The following is a 27,884-nucleotide window of genomic DNA, read 5'->3' as shown; positions in this document are numbered from 1 at the left end:
AGATACACTTGAGGGTAGGGATAGGATACAGAGGGACCTAGACAAATTAGAGGATTGGGCCAAAAGAAACCTGATGTGGTTCAACAAGGACAAGTGCAGAGTCCTGCACTTAGGACGGAAGAATCCCATGCACTGTTACAGACTAGGGACTGAATGGCTAGGAAGCATTTCTGCAGAAAAGGACCTAGAGGTTACAGTGGACGAGAAGCTGGATATGAGTCAACAGTGTGCCCTTGTTGCCAAGAAGGCTAACGGCATTTTGGGCTGTATAAGTAGGGGCATTGCCAGCAGATCGAGGGACGTGATCATTCCCCTCTATTCGACATTGGTGAGGTCTCATCTGGAGTACTGTGTCCAGTTTTGGGCCCCACACTACAAGAAGGATATGGAAAAATTGGAAAGAGTCCAGCAGAGGGCAACAAAAATGATTAGGGGGCTGGAGCACATGACTTATGAGGAGAGGCTGAGGGAACTGGGATTGTTTAGTCTGCAGAAGAGAAGAATGAGGAGGGATTTGATAGCTGCTTTCAACTACCTGAAAGGGGGTTCCAAAGAAGATGGATCTAGACTGTTCTCAGTGGTACCTGATGACAGAACAAGGAGTAATGGTCTCAAGTTGCAGTGGGGGAGGTTTAGGTTGGATATTAGGAAAAACTTTTTCACTAGGAGGGTGGTGAAGCACTGGAATGGGTTACCTAGGGAGGTGGTGGAATCTCCTTCCTTACAGGTTTTTAAGGTCAGGCTTGACAAAGCCCTGGCTGGGATGATTTAGTTGGGAATTGGTCCTGCTTTGAGCAGGGGGGTTGGACTAGATGACCTCCTGAGGTCCTTTCCAACCCTGATATTCTATGATTCTATGATTCTATAACAAAGATATAACAGGATCCAATAGATGGAAATTAGATACATTCAGACTAGAAATAAGGAGTAAATTTTAAGTGAGCGTAGTTAACCATTGGACCAATTTACTAAGGGTGGATTTACATGGTGGATTCTTCATCGCTGGCCATTTTTAAATCAAGGTTGAATTTTTTTAAGAGATGTTCTAGTTCAGAAGGAATTATTTTGGGGAAAGTTCTGTGGCCTGTATTATAGTGGAGATCAGACTGAATGATCACAGTGGTTCCTTCTGGCCTTGGAATCTGTGAAAAGACCTTGGGTGAAATCCTGGCCCTAACGAAGCAAATTGAAGTCCATGGCAAAACTCCAATGAGGCCAGCATTCCCCCCCGCCCCCCCTTATTTTTAAGTCCTACTGGAAGTCTTGAGCTAATCAAAACTCATTGACATAACTGGAAAAAAATCCTCTGATTTCAGTGGGCTTTAAATCTTGCCTGGGTGGGGGAACAACAAAAAGCTCAGGTTAGGGTTCTACTGTCAACAACATTCATTGAACTCAAACTCCTTCTTCCTATGTTCCAGGGTGCTCCAAGAGCATAGTTCCCTTCTCTGCCAACTGCTTCTGCATGTGGCAGGCTCAGTGACTACAGGTTCCCTGCACCCAGGGTTGCTCTTGGACCCCCCCATGCAGAATTGCTCATGTCACTCCTTTACATTGAAAGACACTGATTTAACTGAATTCTACTCCCTAAACCGCCGGTACTCTTTGCCATGCTTTAGTAACAGAGCAAGGCTACATTTAGAAAGTAAAGAATTGAGACTTAGAACCAACATCTTTTCTCCATGACACCTGTGCAGCCCCACTGACTTCAATGAGAGGCTGATTCAATTTGGATCAGGCTGTGGTGTTATGCTGCATTCACTGAGAGCAAACATATGCATGCACTTCTAAAGTTTTGAGCAGGGACAGCTCCAGCTTTTTTGCAGCCCCAAGCGGCGAAAAAAAAAAAAGAGAGAAAAAAGAAAAACCTGATCGAACTGCTGCCGAATTGCTGCCGAAGACTGAAGCGGAGGATTGAGTTGCCGCGGAACTGCCACCTGAAGGACCTCCAGCCGAATTGCTGCCATAGACCCGGATGTGCCGCCCCAATAACGGACCGAGTACCGCCCCTTTCTATTGGCCACCCCGGGCACCTGCTTCCTTCGCTGGTCCCTGGAGCCGGCCCTGGTTTTGAGGATGGGTTTAGCTCAGTGACTTCTACTGATCTTAACGAGTCATGCAGCTAAAGCCCCTATGCACCATTTTAAAAATATGCCTTGTGTGTGAAGAACAAGAATTACATAAGGATTTGCTTGAGAGGTGTCTTTTTCAACAGCCCATCTCCTCTGCAATCTAAACAGGTGCGGGATAGCCAAGGATTTTGTATTCTTGTGCAGTGGAGACAGTCACAGCAGTAGGTGTTGCAGCTTCCTGTTATACCACTGTCTGGTAACAACTTCCTCTTTCCCATGCAGGGTTCCTAGCAACATAGAAACCAGAGAAACAGATCTCTCTCCAGATCCATGCCATCTATTCTGCTCTTGAGGATGTCAGTTTTTGGTTTTCTCCCCGTTAAGTATTAAGAACATAAGAATGGCCGTACTGGGTCAGACCAAAGGTCCATCTAGTCCAGTATCCTGTCTTCCGACAGTGGCCAATGCCAGGTGTCCCAGAGGGAATGAACAGAACAGGTAATGATCAAGTGATCCATCCCCTGTCGCCCATTCCCAGCTTCTGGCAAACAGGCAAGTGACACCATCCCTGCCCATCCTGGCTAATAGCCATTGACGGACCTATCCTCCATGCATTTATCTAGTTCTTTTTTGAATCCTGTTAGTCTTGGCCTTCAGAACATCCTCTGGCAAGGCGTTCCAGAGGTTGACTGTGAGTTGTGTGAAAAATACTCTTTCACATACTCCAATTTGTGCTGCCCAACCTATCCTGCTGCTGTAATCCATCATTCTTCTGATATTTCCTCCTGCCCACTGCCATTTTCAAACTGTTGATGCGTGTTTCTTCAATTCAGCGTTGTCACCATGTTTCACTTAGGAATTTTAGCTGTAGAATGATCTATCACTGCTCTGTCCACGTTGCTGTAGGTTTGAGGGTAGTTCAGCTCTGTCTGTCTGGAATGAGGCAATGTCCAATTCGGATGTCATTTCCGTTAGGGTGTGCTAGCTGGGACGGCCCCTTTTCATGCAAAATCAGACTACTTCTTAGCAATGTGTTTCATCATCCCTATTTCCCCTTTAATTTTCAATCTTCTGATTTATGCTCTTGGTCAGATAAAGGGACTCTGTCAGGAAGTCGAGGTAAAATCTGTACAGATTATAGAATTTTAAAAGTCTTAAAAAGTAATATTAATAGAATTTTAGGTGATGAGAACCCTGTCGTTACTTAATGCTGAATTGAGGTTAAGGTATTTTAAGCAGAGGCCTAACTTTCAACCCGTGAGCAGTCTGACTTCAGTAACACTACTTCTGCTTAAAGTTCAGCTCACGCTTAAATACCCCACTGAACTGGTGCCTTAGAGTGTGGAAAAAGCTTTTGTCAAGATGAGAAATCTATTTAAAAAAAAAAATCCCATAAGCTTTTATATGGCAACAGAACGCCTAACAATCACCTTAAATGCAGAAAAATTCTGCCCCCACCCATTGTTACAGTTGATTTTTCTAATCACAGCTGAGCATTTCAAGATGTATGTTAGCACTGAATAAAGCAATTCCTAGGTGAACTACTTCATTTATCCCTTTGCTCCCCACCTAGCACATGCACTGTGCATTAAGCAACACTCCTACATGGTCTGTTGTGTCTTAGTATGGGCAGCAGACGAAAGTCCAGGCTGCAGATTTTGGATCAGGACTCTAAACTTTCCTATAATGTGAAGGCATTTGGATACAGTGTTCTGGTTTGGGCACGGCTTTATTTTACTGCTTAATTTGTCTAAATCTTCATATTTTGCTAATGCACTCTGACATTTAGATTCAGTTTCCGCTTTTGTGCGATGAGGATTCATTGACGTGAATTCAGGCATGGGGAACTGTGACCCAGCTGAAAGCATTGTCTCGAAACAACCATGGCAAAATGCAGATTGGTTTGCATTTTTTTGTTTTGTTTTTCACTTTACTCTTTTTTATGAAAAGAAAATTAAAAACAAACCAACATGAAATTGACATTGTAAAGTAAAAGCTACCAAATAAGGAGATTCTAGTTGACGCTTTCGCTCAGCTCTTGGCAGGGCTGAAAGGAAGAATAAGTTAAGATGGCCTAAGCAGAAAGATTGAGTGAAAGCTTTGAGTTTTTGTTTTTCTTTATCAGAAAGAGCATTATATTAAGAGGAAGATTGTGGTAAGTCTGTCAGTGCACGCGTCTATTCTAATATCATATTTGTTAAGTAAAGGCCTTGATGTTGTAAACACTTATGAATGTTCTTAACTTTACACATGTAAGTAGTCAAATGAAATTGCTCACATTAGTAAATTTAAGCATATGCATGTTTGCATGATCAGGCCTAGGTCAGCATTCAACATCCCCAGAGGAATACCTTTCCTGGATGCCTGGTAGGCAGCACTAAAGAGGCTAAGAACATAATTTTCTCTGTGCCATCTATTCTGGTCTGAACAATTCCTTCTCTGTATTGTTTCTGCTAAGTCTGATCTGTGTTTTTTGCACCACATACAAGTTCTGTCATGTCCCCTATGCCAGGGCTTGTGAGGCGGTCCTCAGAAGACAGCTTGTGGCTGCCTCCTTAGTTCCTGTGTTGCGGAATATCCTCCATGGATTAATGCTGTGATTTTTAGAGCCTCTTTACATTGTTGTGACCCCTTTTATCTGGCATATAAAGGCCTGAGAGATCTCAGCCATTATCAACACTAGCTGTTAGAAAATGGTGACAATTGTTTCACTACATTTTGCAAAAAGTATTCCAGAATTCTTTCTGGGCTGTTTCACAGCCCCAAAATGTCCCACTTTTTAACATTTTCACAATTGCGCTATGAAGCCAGGCAAAATTGCAATATTTTTGCATTATTTGAGGTGGAATTCACAAGATCCCCTTTTAAAGAAACTCCCTGCACAATTTCAGTGTAAAACCAAATCATTTACAGTAGTTCAAAACACAATGTGAAATCTAATTTAGGGGTTTCAAATTTCTTTGCAGATATTTTGCATGACCTCAATGACTGCTAACAGAGAATACAAAGAATGAACTAGTCTTTTACTTTTCCCTTATTCCCTTTGTGTTCAGTGTTTCCTTCTCTCTCCTCACCTGCTTATCAGCATGTGTGACATGTGATAAAGGACAAAAAGGAAATGTTTCCTTGGATAAAAGCTCTCTATAGTGTACCACACAGTACTTGCCATCTGCCTTTCTGTTGTTGTTACCTAGCTGTGTAATATCAATTTTTGAGAAGGATTTGCCCACTGCTTAGGGCACTGTCCTGGAGCCATGTTCAATTCCCTTCTCTACCACAGACTTCTTGTGTGACTTTGGGCAAACACTTAGCCTCTCCATACTTCGGCTCTCCATATGTATGGTGGGGATAACAATACTTCCCTTCCTCACAGAGATGTAGTAATTAAAGCTTGTGAGGTGATCCGATACTATGGTGATTGGGCCATATAAGCACCCTAGATAGACAGATGCAGGGCACTTTATATAAAAGTATAAAGACAACAACTTACTTGGAAGACAACCTTTCTCCCTGTGTCATACTGCCACTGCAGTGATTGGCACAGGCCCTTAACCTAGCTCGCCCTCCAGATAAGTGAGGGAACTGCTGGCAGAACATTCCCTATGAGTCCCTTTTCTTTGGAATGCTTGGCCTTCCAAGCTTCAAAATAGGTTGAATTTGTTGATCTTCCAGTTATTTTGCAAAGTCCGTCTATTGAAATGTGGGCATTGGTGAAAGGCTGAATGTGGGACTTCCATGGAAAGGTGTCGTGGGGGTTTTAAGCTGCATTGGTCACATGACTTGTGTTCAGCCAATGTGTAATAGGAATAAGTGCTGCTGCTTTGATGTTTTTGTTTTGGTTTTTTTGTTCATTTATGTCTCCTAAGTTCTTGTGTTTGTAAAGTATGTCAAGGGTATGCAGAGCTTCGGGGTGGCATGATTTGGTGTGCAGTTTATATCAGACCCAAAACTACAGTAGAATCCTTGACCCTAAAAATGGATAGTTTGATTCCTAGTAGTAGACCAGTCTTTCCTGTCTGTCTCTAAAATTTAACTTGGCATCATCAGTATCATTAAATAAAATAAATATATAAAAAATCTGTGCTTTAATTGCTAAAATAATATGATGAAAACAACTCTTATTTTGTTTTTGCACAAGGGAGCTGGAAATCTTTGGTCTAAGACGGGATTCAAAATGACAGTTTCCATATGTAAGAAAAAGGAAATGAAATCTGACAAGAAGTCCCAATATGACAATGTGTCCCCCACCCCTTGCGCTAAATAAAGCTCCTGTTGTTTCTGGTATGCTTCCTCCTGCATATCCAACCCAGAACTAAAGAAGGAAAACTCTCCCTGGGCTTCCAAGCAGCATTACAATATTACTATAATCTTTCATTTCTTTTGTCTCAGTCACCTATCCAATGTGGGAGACATAATTCATTATAACCATTTCACCAAAGACCACTCTGAGCATTTGCAGTCAAACGCCAGCAGCCGATACGCATTCATGCTGCAACCTGAAGATAATGATTTCAACCGTTGTACATTTTCAAACCACACAAACTCTCTCCAGAGGCTGATAGCCAGAGTAAACATGAAGCCTGGAGGACGAAGATTAGGGTCAGACAGGTTTTAGGACTGTTGATCATATAATGTGGGTCTAAATGTAATTTATCTACTACTGACTCATCATCTAGTACTGACAATATTTTTTCAAAACCCTCTTCACTTTAGATAATCACTTTAAAAATACTACAAACCTGGCAGCAAATCACACATCTGTGGGCAATTGTCCAATTTATGAGCACAAATGTGGGCACTGTAGGTGCAACAAATGCTTCCTTCCTTTGAAAATGTGGCTGTTAGGAGGAAGGAGACTGAAAGGGACCTGAAGAATGGAGGAGAAAAGTAAAGAGTTTTTGTATTGCTAAGCAGAGTTGTGCAAATCACTGAGAAAAGATTTTACAGTAGTTTCTAGCAAATCTGGTTTCACCTCAGGTTTTGGGTTGGCCTATGATACTATCTAGTCTAACATGATACATAGCTAGGGTGACCAAATGTCCCAATTTTTATATGGACAGTCCCAATATGTGGAGCTTTGTCTTATATAGGTGCCTATTACCTCCCTCCCCTGGTCCTGATTTTTCACCCTTGCTATCTGGTTACCCTACACACAGAATGGCACAATGTAATTTAGCTCAGGCCTAAATTTGTGCCCTAAACACTGAAGGCTGCTTCATCACCCTGTTACTCCAATTGTATGTCATTATAACTCAGTGGAATTACCCTGGTTTACAACTGGCATATCTTCATTGAGTTACCGTGATGTGAAGCTGGAGTGGGCAAGCAGATGCTGGAAACATAAGGCGCAACTTTAAAAAGCAATTTTATATATTCAATAAAGACAAATCTTTCGGCCCTTGCTAAAGTGGGTTATGTGGAGGAAGGAGAGGACCTCTGAGTAGCATTCCTTACAGCTGCTTCAAAAAGGGGGCTATTTGTGCCTGGCTCTCTTAACATCTACTACTCAAGGGACTCTATGGAGCACATTAGTTGAGCCACCAGCCTACTGCTCCAGAGGCCCACAACCACAGGCACCTACTTTTCCCCATGGCCCTGCTCCCACTCTGCAACTTCCCCTGAGGCCCCGCCCTTGCTCTGCTCTGTCCCCTGATGCCCTACCCTTGCTCCACCTCTTCCCACCCTTGCTCCACCCCCTCCATGAGGCCCCCGCCTGCTGCTCTCCACCTCCCCCAAGCTCTCCCTGAGCCACCAAACAGCTGAGCTACCAAACTGTGCCCCCCATCAGCTATTGGGCGGCAGCAGTGCCGCCCTCCCATCAGCTGATGATGGGGCAAACAAACAGCTGTGGCTGTGTGTGCTGAGCACCCGCTATTTGTTTTCCACGGGTGCTCCAGCCCCAGAGTACTCACGGAGTCAGCGCCTACGCCTTTTGTTAGGAAGAGGCTTCTTGTGCTCTCTCCCACCAGACAAAGCAGAGTTTCAGGATAAGGGTTTTGGTCACTATCAAACTGTGGAACAGCAAAAAGGACTCAAAGCAGAGCAGAATCAGGCAAAAGTTATGAGTGTCTGAGAACTTGTACAGTGCCTTAGCATAAAAATATGCTTGCCATCACTCTGCTAAAACTAATTGTGTCAAATCCAAAAATACTTTAAGCCTATGCTGTACCTTTTCGGGTATTTTTGTTAAGGTCCAGCTTCCCCTCTCCCTCCCCCTCCCCCCAAAAGAGAGAGAGAGACTTCATGTATTTACGAGAAAAGTCTTGGGGAGTCACCTTTACAATATTACTACCTGAGTCTCCAACCTGAATGTCAAGGCTTGAGTTTTGAGATGGAGGTGTAGATAAAATGAGGTTAATTAAAACATTTCAATTTACGGGTGATTTTTAAAAAGAGCACATGCTATAGTTATTAGAAGAAAACAATACATATGCTGTCATATAGCTCCAGGGCTATATTCTTATCTCCATTTTCAGTGCCTTACCCATGCAACTGCCATTAATATGATGAGGATGAAGATTATGACAGCAATGTGGGAACATTGCATCTTTCCTCTGGAAAGGTTACAATTGTGTTCTTCCAGAAACTGAAACAATTGTTAAAGCCTGGAGTCTGAGACTAAACTGAACTATTATACTTGCTCTGTTTACAAATAGCAATCCCAGCTGATACTTAATTGATTCTAATCCTGCTTTATTCTTGAAACTCTGCCTTCAATCACTTGCATTAAAAATCCAGTAATGTCTAAAATCACTTGAATTGTGCAGTAAAAGTGCTTCTGTTGTGAGCTAGAAAATGATGTTACTAATTTGTACCTCAAGTGAAGCAACATCAGTGTCCAAAATGATTTCAGTGCTACCGTAGACTAGACAAAACCACTTCAGAAAGTGTGTTTGAGACCTGCTGGAAGCAAATCTTCTGAAATGGTATTGAAAAGTGTTTTGAATGGTTTTGTCTTTTCTATACTTGCTCTTAAAGTTGTTTTTAGCCCTAGTGTAGCTATGTTAACAGTGTGCACCACGTCCACACTTAAGCCTTTGAGTGCCTGCTAAGTACAATGTTGCAAGACCACTGATTACAGTGCGCTTTCCTTCCCATATCAAGTCCCAGGAATCTGAAACTGCTGTTCTAATGTTTTCCCTTTGGAAACATTCATCAGCAAGATATAGCATTCTGCTCTTGCCGCTGGCATCTCTTGAAATGCAGGAGAAGAGAGTAGCTGAATGCAGCAGTCTTCTGGGACTGAATCAGCAGATCCAATTCATTACATACCACAAGGAGAAATGTGATTTCAAGTGACTGCCTAATCTCCCTGAAATATCACATGTCACACAGAAAGGCCTTTCAAGTCTCCTGGGAGAAATCTACCCAGCTCCCTTACTAAAACCAAACATACTAAACACAGATCCACAAAAAAGCCCCCAACTCCCCCACAAAAAGAACCAAAAAACAAAAACCTCTTTACATCGAACAGCATAGATTTTTTTTTTTAATTACAGAATAATTCCAGCTATCCAAATGGCCTGATGGACATCTGAAACTTTTGGATAACTGGGCTTTTGGATCAACAGAAATGCTATTAACTAATATAGGGCTACATGGGGGATGCACTGTGGATTTGGATTAGTAGGATTTTCAGATAAAGGGAATTCAGATAACTGGAATTATACTGTATTGAACTCATGCTGTTAAGCAGGTGCTTGCTAAGCTGCCCTTAGAATAGACTCTTCTTCTGTGCTTCAGATAGTGTCAAATTGGACACCTGTCAGTATGGAGACCACTAGATCCAAAGCAGTAAGCTCAGAGTGATTTTTTCTGAGAGTTCCAACATATTAGTCAACAAGAGCAGAATCAGCCAGACCAGGAGGCATTTAATGGAGGAGGCGAGAGCACTCAGCATATCCCTAGGGGTGCAAACCTGGGATTTATTCTTGGTAGTAGATTGCATAGATCAGCTGTTTCTCTATGGTGGGATAGGAAGATGACAGAAACCTTGGTCTCTAAAAGACTGGGTCCTCATTTAACAGCTGTATGCCTTTAGGATTCTATCTGTACTATTGGCAGGTAGGAGAAAGGGGTGGAGGGAGCACTGCATTGTCAGATCCTCAGGGCTTGTCTACACTGCAATGTTGTCGACAAAACTTGTCTTTCACTGATCCTTAAAAAAGCCCCCCGTGAAAGAAAAAAGTTTTTGAACGCGGCTTTGTTGGCAGGAGCGCTCTCCTGCCAACAAAGCTAACGCCACTCACGGGGCTAGAAGTATTTTGTCAGCAAAAGTGCCAACAGAATACCAACAGATAGCGTTCACACATGCTGACTTTTAGTGACAAGGCGGTGTTGACACAGCCTTGTCTCTAAAACTGTGTAGTGTAGACAAGCCCTGTGTCTGGCAATTCTGCAGAGAGAGTGTGACACATCTTGTCATGGTGTGTGGTGACTTCAGTGGAGACAAAGTGCTTTGCACAGGTGACACAGTTGGCAACTTATTACCATAGAGAAAATGAAAATTTTCCCCAAATGATATAAGAATTTAAAATGTTCTACTCCAAAAGAAGTTGATGAAGCAAAGAACATTTCAAGCAATTTTCCTGCTTTCGTCACACAAACCTCAGAAATTCTGCATAGCTCTGTTAGGAGAACAGTCACTCTTTTGTAAAATGAAATACCTAATAATTATAATTTATTAGTGATTATTTGTATTGAAGAAACAACCTAGAGGCCTCAGTTGGGGTTTAGGGTTTGTGCAAAACACTGTAAACACATAACAAAATCATGGGAGACGGGAGAGATTCCAGAAGACTGGAAAAGGGCAAATATAGTGCCCATCTATAAAAAGGGAAATAAAAACAACCCAGGAAACTACAGACCAGTTAGTTTAACTTCTGTGCCAGGGAAGATAATGGAGCAAGTAATTAAGGAAATCATCTGCAAACACTTGGAAGGTGGTAAGGTGATAGGGAACAGCCAGCATGGATTTGTAAAGAACAAATCATGTCAAACCAATCTGATAGCTTTCTTCGATAGGATAACGAGTCTTGTGGATAAGGGAGAAGCTGTGGATGTGGTATACCTAGACTTTAGTAAGGCATTTGATACGGTCTCGCATGATATTCTTATCGACAAACTAGGCAAATACAATTTAGATGGGGCTACTATAAGGTGGGTGCATAACTGGCTGGATAACCGTACTCAGAGAGTTGTTATTAATGGTTCCCAATCCTGCTGGAAAGGCATAACGAGTGGGGTTCCGCAGGGGTCTGTTTTGGGACCGGCTCTGTTCAATATCTTCATTAACGACTTAGATATTGGTATAGAAAGTACGATTATTAAGTTTGCGGATGATACCAAACTGGGAGGGATTGCAACTGCTTTGGAGGACAGGGTCATAATTCAAAATGATCTGGACAAATTGGAGAAATGGTCTGAGTTAAACAGGATGAAGTTTAACAAAGACAAATGCAAAGTGCTCCACTTAGGAAGAAAAAATCAGTTTCACACATACAGAATGGGAAGAGACTGTCTAGGAAGGAGTACGGCAGAAAGGGATCTAGGGGTTATAGTGGACCACAAGCTAAATATGAGTCAACAGTGTGATGCTGTTGCAAAAAAAGCAAACGTGATTCTGGGATGTATTAACAGGTGTGTTGTGAGCAAGACACGAGAAGTCATTCTTCCGCTCTACTCTGCTCTGGTTAGGCCTCAGCTGGAGTATTGTGTCCAGTTCTGGGCACCGCATTTCAAGAAAGATGTGGAGAAATTGGAAAGGGTCCAGAGAAGAGCAACAAGAATGATTAAAGGTCTTGAGAACATGACCTATGAAGCAAGGCTGAAAGAATTGGGTTTGTTTAGTTTGGCAAAGAGAAGACTGTGAGGGGACATGATAGCAGTTTTCAGGTATCTAAAAGGGTGTCATAAGGAGGAGGGAGAAAACTTGTTCACCTTAGCCTCTGAGGATAGAACAAGAAGCAATGGGCTTAAACTGCAGCAAGGGAGGTCTAGGTTGGACATTAGGAAAAAGTTCCTAACTGTCAGGGTGGTTAAACACTGGAATAAATTGCCTAGGGAGGTTGTGGAATCTCCATCTCTGGAGATATTTAAGAGTAGGTTAGATAAATGTCTATCAGGGATGGTCTAGACAGTATTTGGTCCTGCCATGCGGGCAGGGGACTGGACTCGATGACCTCTCGAGGTCCCTTCCAGTCCTAGAATCTATGAATCTATAAAAAAAGTCCCTGTGCCGAAGAGCATATTGTCTTCTTTGCAGAGAAGAGCAAGAAAAATGTCCCTTTGCCTCCACCTTTTAGGCTTTATTTTTCGTGTGCTTCGCTGCTTGGAAACTCAGAGAAAGAGAGAGATTTGTGAAGATCTTACAATCCATGTATCTCCCTCCTAAACACAAAATGGGATTTAAGGATTAGGGTGCCCATCATATAAATAGCAGGGTCCGGAACTCAGCTCTGCAGGTTTTTACTAAGCAGTGGGGAAGAGCAGCAGGACAGAGGCTGGTGGGGAGCGAGGGTGGGACAGTTTACAGGGAGTATGGGTGGCCGAGCAGGCCTGGACATAGAGGGGAAAGCAGTTTCTGGAATACCTTCTAGCAGCCCACAGGGTAGGCCCCTTTCAGTTTTCTAGGATCTTGTGTATGCAGATAAATCCAGGCATATTATGTTATTTCTGAGTACATTGGCACTAAATGTCCGTAATTTAGTAACATCTGCTTCCCTGTTTTTATTCTCTTCAGTCCTTTCTTTTCCTTCACTCGTCTTCCGTTTTCCCTTCTACCATGACACATCTGTGTATCTCCCGCTCCTTTGGTTAGCCGTCTTTCTTTCAGTCTGATTTCTCTGTAGCGTTAACCATGGATTTCTTTCCATCCTCCTTGCCCTTCAGCCCCTTCCCCTGGGTTATATTCTCTCTTCCCCCTACTCCCCATGATCCCAGTTTCTCCCTGCTTCTTCCCCTCTCTCCCTTTTTATGCTTAACATTTCCTTTGCCTCTCTCTCTCTCCCCTTCCACAGTGTTTGCTATCTCTCCTCCTTAATGTCTCCTTCCTTCCTACTTTCTCCTACATGGACACGCACTCTGCCATTCCCATACACCCCACACAGGCACTCACTCTGCCACAGTCTTCTCCTCTCCACAGCCACTTTTTCTGTCACGTTCTCACCTGTGTGCACATGTAGAGGCTTCTGCCAGGCTCTCATCCCTTCACACTGGTGCATTTGCACCCTCCCCACCTGCAGGGACACAGCCATACTCGTTTCCCCCATGTCAAGCTCTCATGGTGCCATTCTTTTCTATACATCCTCTCTCCCACTCCCCACCAGCATGCACACACACACTCCTACCCATATACAGACACCTTGGACTGGGTGTCAGGCCGTGCTTAATTTATCATGAAAGAGGTGCCAGGGCTCAAGCAATTTTTTTACATTAATAACTGATGCAGCAAGCCTAGCGGTGCTGGGGCTATGAACTGCCAAGCCTAGAGGTGCTGGCGCTCAGCCCTGGCACAAATTAAGCACTGGTGTCAGGAGCTGCAGATTCCCGTCTTGGAGCTGCCATAGAGTTACTGTGCAACTTGAGACAGGTCATTTAACCTGTTGGTGCCTTGGTTTCCCTTTTTTGAAAATTAGGAGGATAACCCCTGTGAGGCAGGGGAATATGTGAAGCCTTGTCTAACTAATATTTGCTTAAAAAAAAAAACTTGAATGGAAAGCACTGAAGATGAATGAGGTGCTATGGTTATTGTCATATTACTCAAAATTACATGTTCACTTCCAGCTGAGGTCATTGCTGGAAAGGCCATTGGCTGATTGCGGGAGACTCCTAGAGTTAAAATTGCTGGCTGCATCAGTGTTCCCTCACTAGGAGGCTTTTTTGCTCCTCTTTTTTATGAGTCTGTTTCTTGTAGCATTTTTGCCTCCTCCTTAAATGTGTTAAATATAAAGGAGGAAGCAAAATTTGTTCAATTTGTTTTGTGCGTACTTACATGTGGCTGCTTATCAGATAATTGTAGAGGTATTCAAAAAGCACATTTAATTCATCCAACCAGCACCATGAAGTTCAGGACTATGATAGAGAGGAGGGAAAAATAAACATTATTATTTAAATGTTTGTGCCTTTTTCAGCACTAAAGGATGTAATGTATGGAAATCAGCAAACATTTGCATTGCAAAATACATTTGGAAATTGCTTGTGTTTACACTGCCAAGGGGAGTGTCACCACCTGATATTTTCTAATGGTTCCTGAGCCCTGGAAACATGGGAAAACTCAGGATTTGCTTTATGACTTTGGGCTCCAGTATAGCATCCTATGGTGAATCTGTGGCACTGAGTATACAGAGAGAAAGTCAGTTTCTCCTCTCTTTCTTATGACTGTACAGAGGTTACTTGCTGAGGAGCATTCTGGAATATGTTAGCTACTGTAGAAAAGGACATGGTGTGGACTCACTTCATTCCTGTTGTTCTAGAATGGATTAGATGCCATAGAGCACAGTTCAGTATTGCCCCGAAGCCCATTTGCAGAAGCTAGGCTGGTGCAATGGGGTCATAGGGCAGATATGCACCCCTTCCCCAGAGAATATCCCCAGGGCAGCAGAGGTCCCCACCTGGCATTAAACCTGCTCAGTAGCCTTTGTGCAGCTCCCATAGCAACACCCTCACCCTAAGGAGGCATTGCAGAATGGGATGGGGCAGAGTAGGGTCAGGCTGGAGGAGGGAGGGGGACATGGCTGGGGCAGATCTGAGCCCCGGCAATCCTATGTCCTGAAATGGCCCATAGAAGCTACTGAAGGAGGGACACCAAATTGCTTCCCCCAGTCCCTGAATAGGTGAGGACCAAGTCACCCATCATGAATGTGGACCATGGTTCCCTATTCTTCGTTTTGTATCTAATAGCTACGTACATCTTTATTTACTAGAGCTATTCACGGAGGGTTCCCCTCCCCTACCCCCACTGATGAAAATGAAAATGTTTTGATTTTGTCTTTTTGGTTGTTAAAACGGCAAATAATTGGTTTTCAGGTATTTGATGAAAACTTGAAACAATTCAATAAACGGAACTTCTCTCATGAAAACTTCATTTTGTTGAAAAGGCATTTTTCATAAAAATAAATGACATTTTTTCAACCATCTGAATTATTTACTGAATTCATGTCCTCTGGAAACTGCAATGCTATCTTACGGGCTTTCCTCCGTAACTTGGCATCATGAAAAACTTGAAATTACAATTTCTAGTTAAAATCAGTGATTGCCAGATTCTACTCTCACTGATGTCAAAAGGGTTGCACGGGTATAAATAAGGAAGCAATGTAGCCCCATTGTGTGTTAAGTTCTTTCTCCTGAAAAAATTGTAGTAATTGGTTCATAAGCACCTGTGGAGTCTAGAACCATATGAAATCCAAAACCACGTGAACCCATCTTGGTTTGAAGTATTGTTACAGTGCCAAACTCAGATTGTGTTTGCTGAAAAGTTTAAGGTTCACAGACACTTTGAGCAAACCTAGAGCCAGACTGGAATGACTGTAGTCTGCATCAGAATAACAGACTCAATGGTTTGGACATGAAAGCTGGTGAGTTTCAACTGAGTTTCATTTTGTGATTTTAGGGTTGTTGGAATCCTAAACTCAAAGTGAAATTTAGGAAGGTATAACCCAGCTCTGATATAACTATATATACTGAATCAGCCCTTGGATTCTACAGACAAATGTAACCTCAAATGGTGGGATTCTTCCAAAGTTTAATTCTGTCTGGCTCAACTGACTGTACTACGATTATTTATGGTAGCTTGTTTCCTTCTGTATCTCTTCTAAAACCACCTGCTGCTAGTCTGTTTCTTATGAGCACAGCACTGTCACCTGTATGGACATATTATTATACTAACGAGTGTAGCTTTATTTTTGTTTTCCCTTAATCTGAAAGCTCATCCTGGCATACACACTTATTACTGTGCAGTTCAAAGAGCAATGGGTATGTTTGATTTCTTGCCATTTTAATTAGTTAAAAGTGCAACATTTAATTGTACTTTAGTTACAAAACATACCACTCACTACTAGAATGCTCAGTGTAAAAGCTTGAAACTAAACATTTGGACCTACTATTCCTAAATTCAGGTTTATAGTTGCATACAAATAAGATAAAATACATATTTTACATGCCTTCTTTTTCTCATATATGCCTTAGTAAGCTTTGACATCTTAAGCTTCTGAAAGAAAAATCCTGGGATACACATTATCCCATTTAATGTGACTTAGGCAGAGTTAAACCTTTAAATGTTCAAGGTCCCACAAATGTTTTGCTCTGTTGCAGTGTCTTCATTTAATAGATGGGTGTTTTCCAGATGCCACATACTCAGCAAGTATTTTTGAATGATGCAGTAGCAAATTTATTGTACTTATTGTATTTTTCAGTCAGTTGAATGACTATTTCAAATACACCATTGCTTATTATGGTCCTGTTGATAAATGAAGATTTATGTACACTGATAGAATTAGTATTAACAGGAGTTATACATACAAACCCCACCCCACTCCTTCCCTCAGGACATATATTGATAGAAGACTAGATCTTCAAAGGGAAACCTGTAACATACAGGACTTCAATTACTACATCAAATTACAGAGTTGAGTACATCATTACAAAAATCCTTTTAAAGTGTATTTCTAAATGATAAAAGTGAATTCATAGCAATTATATAGAATGCTACCATCTTGAAAGTCTGGAGTACAACTTTGAGAATGCCTCTCGGTGCAAGTATAATAGAAATATTTAATAATAATGGAAATGCAGCTCCCACTGAATTCAATGGAGCTTGCTCAGGCCACAAGGCCTTTGTAAATCTTATTACAAGACTTGGGCCTTGCTTTCTAGCATGAGCTCCCTTTTGCTGATGTATTAGTAGTGTTACAAGAACAGTTTCCACTGAGAGAATATAAGGACAAATCTCAATTGTGGAGACAGTGAAACAGTGATAGGTAGTTCTAAAAAAATCTTTTGAAAATTAATTGTGTGTGTGTGTGTGTGTGTGTATATATATAAAGATTATACCTGTCATAGAGAGAGAGATGGGCCAGAAACACAACCACGATCCAGTCTTCTTCCAAAATTGCCAAGATTCAGAACTGGACTTCACAGATTGGGCCCATTTCTGACCGAAGGCCTTGGCTACACTTGCGAGTTACAGCACATTAAAGGAGCCCTGGGCACACTAGCTCACTACCCGTCCACACCGGCAAGGCACATAGAGCGCTCTGTCTCCACAGCTACGGAGCTCCTGGTACTCCACCTCGGCGAGTGGAATAACGTTTGATGCGCCCCCGCTGGAGCGCCCCAGCATCAGTGTGAACGAGGTGTTGCATTACTGTGCTCTGATCAGCCTCCGGAAACATCCCATAATCCCCTTAAGTCAAGTGGCCACGCTTGTCTTTGTTTTGGATATGCCCTTTGACAGCTCTGTTTGACAGCCTGCATGCTTATCTGCTCTGAGACAAAGCAACCATTACTGTGGAATGCTGTGTGAGAGAGAGAGAGGCGGGGGGGAGGGGGGAGAGGTCTGCTGCTGTCTGAACTTACAAGACAGAATGCTGACATGCTCTCAGCCCCCCCCCCCAAAATGACTCTTTCCCCCCACATACACACAACACACTCTCTGTCACACTCCACCCCACCCCCACCATTTGAAAGGCACGTTGCAGCCACTTGCATGCTGGGATAGCTACCACAATGCACTGCTCTCTGTGGCCATGGCAAGAGCTGCTAATGTGGCCATGCCAGTGTGCTGGTAGCTGTCAGTGTGGACAGATTGCAGCGCTTTCCCTACTGCGCTCTACGAAGGCGGGTTTAACTCAGAGCGCTCTACGTCTGCAAGTGTAGCCATGCCCTAAGATATTGTAACCGACCACAGCAGTGTCTGATTACTAATATACTGAAATATACGTACCTGCTGCAGCCTTCATCCCATGGACATCTTTAATTGTTAGAACCAGTATAACAAATTAAATGTGGATGGAAGGAATTCATAGATTCAAAGATGGCATAAATTGCTTTAATGCTATTGATTTTGATGGAGCTATAACAATATGCCCCTCAAACTATCCATGCTTTTCTGTAAGGAAGCAAAAAGTATATACACGCCTTGTAAATTTTCTTTAGGCATTTGTCTTTAAAAAAAAGATTTCAATAGAATCAGAAAAAATAGAAATGGAAAAGACATACTAGGTCATCCTGAGCTCTCTGTCAATTCAAGATTCCCCCCTGCCCAAATAGTATATTTTGGGGAGCTTTGTCCAAATGACTCAATGTTTAAAATTACTCAAAACAATGAAGCTCCCAAGAAAATATGACAAACTTTTTTCATTTTCTGCATTACCACTCTATCATATCAGCTGACTACAATACAGTGCAAATAAAACAGGATTAAGAGCTACCGTATATTGTTCATGAAAACATTTTTATTAGGCTAATATGATGCAATGCTAGTAAAATGTAATGGAAAATTGCAAAGATGGTACCCTACTCATTCCTGTCCTTAAGATAAAATCTCTACAATATCTTTTTCTAAAAATGAAGCTCTTAGAAAATGTCCAGGAACAATATTTTATTATAATGACATTGCCATGTAGTCTGCAGGGATAAAATGAGATCAGTAAACCAAGTGTGTAGAATTACATTAATAAGAATCATCAATATGATAGGTGAAGTTTCCTTTTGCATCTGACATTTTTGTCCTGTCAGCTCTTACAAAGCTAAAGCTCAGTGCAATAACTAGTTTTTAAGGTTCAACTGATATATTTAATTAATTCAAAGTACCTGATTCATTGCATCTAATTCAACCAGTTAAAGTATTGTCAAATTATTAAACAGACAATAAGCATTTTCCCCACTGAAATTAAATGAAAATAAAATCAGTCATTTAAGGATAGGCTCTTCTTGTGCTGACACTTTCAAAAATTAACATTCACCTTACCTGATTATTATGCTTAAAAACCCAACGAATGGTGATGGAAATGGTAAGCAAAGAAACGAACAAACAAAGAAATTAGAAACAATTCATAGACTACATATGGAAATCTTCCAACCTGCTTTCCCTATTGTATGGATCCTTTGAAAGTGTGAGATGAACATCCCAAAGGCTTCAGGGCTGGCCTAAAGCAAGTAGCAAATTGGGTCCCATATATCACATGCAAACGTTGCACAGGCTAACCCCCATCGCTCATCCCACCAGTGGGACTGCTGGGGCATAATAATAATAGTTGATAATATTTTGCATTTGTGGCAACGTCCACCTGGAAATCTCAAAGATCTTTAGCAACCTTCACAGCCCCATTAGGAGCATTATACTCATTTTATAGATGGTCAAGCACAGGCAAAGAAAAGTTAAGTGACTTGTCCATGGTCAGTCAGGGAGCCACAAGTAATACAAGGAGCAGAACCCATGTCCTCCAATAGTCAACCCTGTGCTTTAAACAACAGGGAATGCTCCCTCTTGTGACAACATTTATATCGCTGCCTTGTCAAAGATGTGGTGTAATTGACCAACAGTTTTCCATCTGTAGCCTTAGTGGTTCCACAATTAGTCACAATTAGTTTGTTGACATTCTCATTAGCAACTGATGGCTCTTGAGTTGTAGGTGTGGTTATAAGTACCTAAAGTTAGAAAACGCCTATTGATCATCCAGTCCATACCCTTCCCAATGCAGCATTGCTCACAACAGTACATTTTCTAGTATGTTGGCCAATCTAGTTTCTAATGTCCCAAGTGATAGAGGGTCCATCACTACCTTTGTGAGTGCACAATGCACCATCATTAAATCTTTCCTGATATTTGACCTAAACTTTCCCTTTTTGTATTTTTATCCCACTACTCCCAGTTATACCCTGTGTGCGCCACCCTCATTTCTCTCTTTCCTGGGTGTTTCCATTTCAGCTAGACTGGTGCCATGTTCCCTCCCTTACTTGTCTCTTAGCCAGCCTATATGGGTGAAATTCTGACCCCATTGAAATCAGTGGGAACTTTGCCATTGAATTCAGTGGGGGAAGAATTTTGCCCTACCTACTTAGCTTTTTAAATCTCCCCTAGTAGCCTTATTTTTGTTGCATTGAAGTAACAGAATGGATCCCTGTGTTCCCTACATCTGAGGACTCCTTGTACCAATAAGAAGCTACCGAACAATATCCTCTGAGACCTCAGAAATGGAACCATTGAATACCTGTCCTACCTAAATTTGCCAAATTCTGCAAGTTTATCAGCAATATACTGTGGTCAGGTGAATCAAAGTCTGTCATAGGTGTAATACATTCAGCTTGGTTCTCTGTTCTTCATCTAAAGGATATGGTTTACCAAATATACCAGTGCTATCTCCATACCATGCATAGAGATCTAAAAACAGACCAATAGGGAATGCAGGAAGTCAGAGCAATTTCTGTATCCAACCATCTCAATATCCTTCCCGACAAGGGAATAAATTTATATCTCCATATCACTTAGCCAAATACCCCTGCCGAAAAAACTATTTACTGTTTCCTTCTGACCTTGGGACAAGTAGGTTATTTTTGGTAAATGACCACTTCATTAATTGCAGTTGCTATCATAACTTTTAGACATTAAAGCTAGAAACAGGAATTGTTTCCTGTGTACGTGCAGGTAGAGGAAAAAATGGAAATAGTCATTTCTCCAAAAGGGGAACTCCCTCTCTTTGGATATTGTTTTTTTTAATATAATCCCCCCCCCCCCCAACTCCTAAAATCCACGGTTTTCTCCGAATTTTCACTTTTGTATTTTTTGGTCACACTTTTCAGTTGACAAGTTGATAGGCTGTAGCATTCATGTGGTACTTTAGAGACCATTTGTCAAGACTATTGCAATGTATCCATGTGATCATGGATCCATTGGGATGGTGGAAGTTCCTGCAGACCATGGCTGTGTGGCACACAAGACATCTCTGTATATTGTCGTGTCTGCTGTGCAAGAACCACAATGCTTCCATTGCATTCAGGGGGCGAAGGACACATGCCCTTCTGTGTGGAACTGGTGGCTCCAATTAATTCCCGCAAGAGTCTGGTATTTAGTACTTGGGTTATAGCAAAATTCTTTCTTTTCTGACCCATCTCTAGGAAAGGCATTAGCAAAACTTTGGATGAAATTTTCAAAGGTGAGTGTCTAAGTTGTATCTGTGAATCCTGCATTACTGCCCAAATGAGCAGCAATATGCCAAGTTACTCACATAGCCTGTTCAAAGGCAGTTTTGGGGGCATAAAAGGTGAATGTGCAAATTTTGTGGGCACAATTTACTTGTCTGTCTGTGAAAAATTGGACCTCAAGGGCTCCATGCAGTATCTGAATGTTTCAGATGAGGTCATTTATCCTGGGCAAAGCAAAACATAAGCGCTCTTAACACTGTTTGTATGAACTGGAATTAGATTTCGGCTAGTAAAGCAGCATGGGTTAATCAAAAGGTTCCAAACCTGCAAAACTGCTGTATCTGGAAAATGTGTTGTCACTCACTTCACTTCCAGTTCACAGTAGTGCAAGCTGCGTCAGAACTTTGTAATGCTATCTGCCGCTAAAAGTAAACAGCTACCATGCAGATCAAAGTTTCCTTCTGGTTTTAGGCTGAGTAGCCTAGATTGGGCTGCCGACAATGGCCTCTGGCGAAGTGAATGCCCTGCATATCTGATCATTTGATATGATTAGGCACGTTCCAGTTTCATTCCAGATATACTGATACGAACAACTTGCATTTAATTTATCAGAAAAAGAAACTAGTAACTTCAAGTTTTAGAAACTTCCTTTTTGTTTACAGTATTTGCTTAAAATCTTCTCTCTGTGGTTTAAGGAAATACTGGTTTCGTATTCTCACATTGCATACCAATGGGTGTAGCAGTATTTCTAGCTGGTAGTGGTGAGCAAATATCCTGTGTACCAGACTTCAACCATTTTTTGGACTGAAGTAACTCAATCAAGGGTTTTAGATATTCCTGCTTTATTTAAAAAGAAAAGGAAGAAAGCTAACTCTCTTTATTTTCATTGTATATGAGTTGCCTGTTTTTTAATTAAAGAAAGAAAGATATGGTATCATAAACATTCCATTCCTGTAATTGAGATCAGAAACATGTACCGCACTGTAGCCTTGTAAATATCACCATAAACTGAGAATTGGAAACATTCGTCATCAGGAGTAAATGCTCCTGAGCCATTTGACATTTCTCCTTCTCATTTGATTCAAAACAAGAAATACTTCTAAACACACACACATGCACACAGACATGCATGCTTACTTTCCAATATAAACAAACATATATAAATAATATATATAAATTCATGCATATGTCCCCAGTATAAGACATATTCATAACCAGTGTTTAACTTTGCAATGTGGACCCATTTCTAACATATCTGAAACACACACACTACCTCTCAAGGCTCAAAATTAATTTGTTACGATGTACAATTAATACTATTTGTTTCACAGCAAAAAACTTGAGGTCTTATTCAGATGTACGCTGTACCAACAGTTAGATGGGACTCCAGAACGCATAGAAATAAAATGTGGGCGGAGGCAATTGATTTCAGGTCAAAGCTCAGATTTACAGTGTCAAATAAATGTTGGATTTTCATTGCTGCTGTGGTCTCAAAGCACTTAATTGATTTCTGAATTGTGAATGAGCCTCTAATAAACATGAGAATGGCTCATAAAATTACCTCTCTGAGTTAGTGCATTGTGACTATTTTATGAATTGACTTAAAAACTCATTATCCTTCCATTTCCCCATATCCATAGTAGAGAGCTCCATTGTTGTGCATTTGCTTTCATTGAGGGAAGTGCCTCATTCAACATAGCTGTTTATCTGGGTTATTTTTTCCTCTTGCTGCAGAAATATGCAAGTTTGGAAGCTGTGAAAGAGAGAGAAACTGCACAATCTTCAAATTAACCCAGATTATATCTAGACTCAGAGGGATAGCCGAGTTAATCTGTATCCACAAAAACGATGAGGAGCATCTAAAGAAGTGGGTTTTTGACCCACAAAAGCTTATGCTCAAATAAATCTGTTAGTCTTTAAGGTGCCACCAGCCTCCTCATTATATCTAGACTGGTTCTCATCTCTCTCCTACTAATCTTGTACACTTTTCACCCTAGTTATACAATCTCTTCCAGCTTTGATTTAGCATGCATTTTGACTGGTGTCTTGCTGAAGCTCATCCTGGCTTCTCCTGGCTCAGAGGTTCTTGACCTTTTCCATATCATGTTCCACATTACAACAGAAAGTTTAGGACTGTCCTTCTATCTAACCATAAAGAGAGGGTGAGAGAGAAAGAGAATCTGTGGCTTGAGACTGAAAACCCGTGTACTAGCCCTAATAGAGCATTTAAATTAAGCTAAAGTGGCACAGCTAAAATACTTTATTATGTCACTCAATACACAGAAATCCACGTTAAGTCTCAATGAATCATTGCAGGCAGCTTCCATGCTTGTGGCATATAACTTTCTTGGCATGATTGTTCAGTATAGAAGGGTCAAAAACTTAAGAGTAGGAGCATGAGAGAAAATTTTGGTTGGTCCATCTGGCTTTGCCTGGAGAAGAAGGTGAAGGCCATTGTCTTTGATCCTCCAACTACAATCATCCAGGACTCTGTCTATTGAATCCTTTGCCTTTGAGCAGAGCAGGACTCCCATTGACATGAAAAGGAGGTGTGCATGGAGACTGAGGACATAATATGGCTTTACATGTTTGATTGCAGGGCTCAAACCCCTCCCCTCCCCACCCCATCCCAAACACATTCCTACCATTTCTCGTAGAAAACTGTAGATTGATGGAATCTGTTGAAAGGGCCTTTCTGCTAATTCTGCTGAAGTCTGAGTTATTAATGGATAGCCCCTAATGCTTTACTCTTAAAGGCGAGTCTAAAAATGGCCTTGAGGGGTTATCATCTTTGCCTTGCTTATCATCTCTCCCTGATTTCCATTTCTAATGTGCTCAGCTGACAAAAAGATGTGCTCATTGACTATCGCCCTTGTAAAACCATTGTGGGTTCTGCAAGGCCAATGAGTTCTTGAATTGCACATATGAAACCTCATTGTCTTTCAACGGTGTCCTCAGTGGCACCTGTGCTGATTGCCCTGTGGAGGCTGGCTACTCCAGATACCTACTGCTCAGGTGGGCATGTGTTTGGGGTCAGGAAACCTGGGCTGGGTGAGATTGCCATGGAGTTTGGCATGGCACTACATAGATGCATAACATGCCAAAGAACAATGAGGGGGTTAAATCATTAGGATTCCTGTGCTGTGCAGTACTCTCTTTATCTTGCTGGGCCTCTGTGTCCATTCTATCTCCTCCCCCTAAGCCTATCTAACAAGAGATGCTGCTTAGTAGTGGTGTTGATCTTAGTGGATCATTGTGGCTGATTCCAGAATGTGCACACAAGGAGGCCAAGCAATACATATGATGAAAGAGTTGTCACAAATTCTAGGTTTTTCAGGAGTGGACAAAGGGGGACTCTCTCTACTGAATAGTATTGATGTTAAGGGTGTCCCTATCCCCACTGCATTTCTAGGTCCATACTTTCCATAGTCACTTTTTACCACAGTTAATTAAATCAAATCTTAATTACAAAACCTGAGAGTTCAGTTCAAAAGTAGTGAGGAGATTTTGGCTGATTCCCATTTTATCTGAACTGGTTCACCTGTCCCTAGCATCAATGCAGGGACTCTTGCTCCAAAGAAAGTGGCAGACTTGAATCTGATACATACTATTTGGACATGTACTAATTATGACTAGCCTACTTTTCAGATTTTGTGAAAGCGAAGCTAAAGCTTTCAGAGCATTTCCTCTTGAACATTTTAAAGGTTTTGGGAAATCGCCACTAATACAGCAGAGATTAAGCTAATTATTTTTCTTGGAAATGTTTGAAAAGATCAACTGAGGCTCTCATTTTTCTTTCCATGAGCTCCTACAGCTCTGTGCTTCGAGAGATGAGAGCTCAGTAGTATACAAAGCACCGGCTAGTTAGACTTTACACTGAATAACAATTTCTCTTTCCTCTCTGAAATTATCAGAAGTAAAACTACTTTGCTCAGTATAACCTGATGGGTGAGGTACCTTCAAAGGGAAGGTAAAGATTACTGATTACAAACCGTCATATCTGTATATTACCGGAATTCTGGTTATGACCCTAAGATTTAAATCCATCCAGGTTTCAACTAGAAGTGCTAGAGGATAATCTAGCCACTCAGCAATGTTTTGTCAAACAGCAATGTTTGTGCCAATAATAGCAAAAGAAAACATATAATTTGGCTATCAGTTTTTTTCACCTTCTTGGTGATTGTAACAACAAATGGTGCTTTATACTTTGTGGCTTGGCTTTCCTAAGGGAGTTAGTTGTCCAAATCCTAATGAATTAGAATGGGAGCTGGGCACCTAATTGCTTCAGTCTCTTTTGAAACTCTCAATCTACATCTGCTATTTCTCAGTTTGCTGGCATTGTGTGATTTAGTTTTACCCTTTTATATTTAACACAGTGCTCCTATGGCTCAGCCTCCCAACCATTCAGATGCTTTGCTGTATCAGTCCTGGGGAGGAGGGCGGCTGCAGTACTCTAAATGGAACAATGACTGGTGCTCCCCAGGACCACAATCAGCTTGGAGAGTCTCAAACTCATCCTAACCCAAAAGCCAACTAGAATGCCCCTTCCCTTTTAGAGCCAGGGCGATGCAATGAATTGTAGAAACGTGACTAAAGAAAGATAAACTGCTTCCCTTTTGCTTTTTCTCCTCTTCTTTCCCTTTCTTCATTCTTTTCTTTCCATCCCATTTTCACTTGGTTTCCCTCTATGTTCCTGTTCTAGTGCACTCTCGTATCCATCTCTTCTCCCTTGTGGTTCTTTATTCTTTATAAAAGTAACTCTTCTCCCTTCGACATGCGTGCTTCCCTGGTTCCACTACCATCTCCAGTTCTCTCTTGTCCCTCCTCTCATCCTCATTGCTTTGTTCCTTCTTCTATGGTCTGACTAATTTTTCCCCTTCTTTTGGCTACCTCTTTCTCCCCTGGGGGGTCATGGCTGCCCCATCTTTTACTGCTTCAGCCTCCCCTTCCTCCTTTACACCATCCAAAGTTCCTGGTTTCTTTGCCCATCTCCAGCACCCTTCAATCTAATCCCAACTCTCACGAGCAACCCTTGTCCCTTCCTTGTCTATCTCTGTCTTCTCTCTCCTTAATACCTGAAAGCCCTTCACATGGAGGAACTGTTCTCTAAATGCCTCTGTCACTCATGCAGCCACAGGTTCATGTTCAGGAGGAGATGAGCAGTCGCGTGAGTAGATGGGGTAGCTGCCCACTCACCACCCTGAGGAAGCTCGCCTCTAGGGTGGAGCAGTCTAGCATGGATGACCATGTGTAGCCTGTGCAATGGGAGGAGAGAGAAAACTCAGTGGTAAGAAGGATGTGGTACTAGAAAGTACAGGTAAGCCATACTGATACATACCAGTCCAGTGCTGCCCATCTAGAAGGCCAATGAAACAATTACAGTTTCAATTATAATGGCAAGTGCTCTGCATAACTACACCCAAGCTGCAATTCCAGATCTATATCCAGATTCAAACTTCCCCGCAGTTCAGACTGTGGTGGGGCAGATACAGGCCTATCTCTAGTAACACAGAAGTGCTTGAGGGAAATGATTGCTGAAGTGCCAAGACAAGAATCTTTTGGTTTAGTAGTTACCAGGGGTGAAAACTGACCATGTGCAGAGAGCAAGCAAAAGGCCTATGCATTGCTTAAGTCCCACTTAAATCTTGAGGTGCTTAATTGGGACTTAATATGGTGCAGAGGGTTTGCGCTGGCTTTCTGCACAGGGATGAGTTTCATGCAGTGTGAATGTAGCTCAGACACGTAGCATCTAACAAAGTGTCTCCAGTGAAGTGCAAAACCCGCACATTCCTCCTTTTACAACCTTAGCATGATGTCATCTGAGTGCCGATTCTGAGAGTGCATACTGTGAAGCATTAGATAGTTGGGGTCAGAGGTCGATATAAAATAGAATAGGCTACATGTAAACTAGAATTTTTTGTTCTGTATTCTCTGTCATTCCTCACTGTGTATGTTATAAATTTATATTAAAGCTTGAGTGATCTAGTGTGCTTCAGAGCATGCATTGCCATCTTTGGCAGGGTAATTTCAGCAGTTCGTTCTGTGGTGCTCACCCATTGGGGGCACTAAATAAGAATATTTTCCCCCCCCCTTTCCCCTAGCACATACTAATAATTAATAGGGGGCCCCCTTGAGCTGCTTGGGACCCTAAGCAATTCCTTAGTCTGCTTATGCCAGCTCTGACCTCATTCAAAGTAAACCTCTTGGTGAGAAAGCATCTTGGTTCAAACTGGAGTAACTGACTCTTCATTCTTTATATAATCTTATTTTTCATTTGCTGTAGATTCATAGATTCCAAGGCTAAAAGGAACCATTGTGATCATCTGGTCTGGCCTTATGTGTAATACACACCATAGAACTTCCCCATAATACTTCCTAGAGCACAACTTTTAGAAAAACAACTAATCTTGATTTAAAAACTGCCAGTGACAGAGAATCCACCACGACCCTTGGTAAATTGTTTCAATAGCTAATTACTCTCACTTTTAAAAATGTCTGCCTTATTTTCAGTCTGAATTTGTCTAGCTTCAATTTCTAGCCATTGGCTCTTGTTACATCTTTCTCCGCTTGACTGAAGGGCCCATTATCAAGTATTTGTTCCCCAGGTAGGTACTTTTAGACTTTAATCTAGTCACCCCTTAACCTTCCCTTTGTTAAGCTAAATAGATTGAG

This window comes from Terrapene carolina, unplaced genomic scaffold (genome assembly GCF_002925995.2).
Source record: "Terrapene carolina triunguis isolate 2854851 unplaced genomic scaffold, T_m_triunguis-2.0 Scaffold69, whole genome shotgun sequence".
NCBI classification, from domain to species: domain Eukaryota; kingdom Metazoa; phylum Chordata; order Testudines; family Emydidae; genus Terrapene; species Terrapene triunguis.
The sequence above is the reverse complement of the archived record's forward strand: the minus strand, read 5'-3'. Positions refer to the sequence as shown.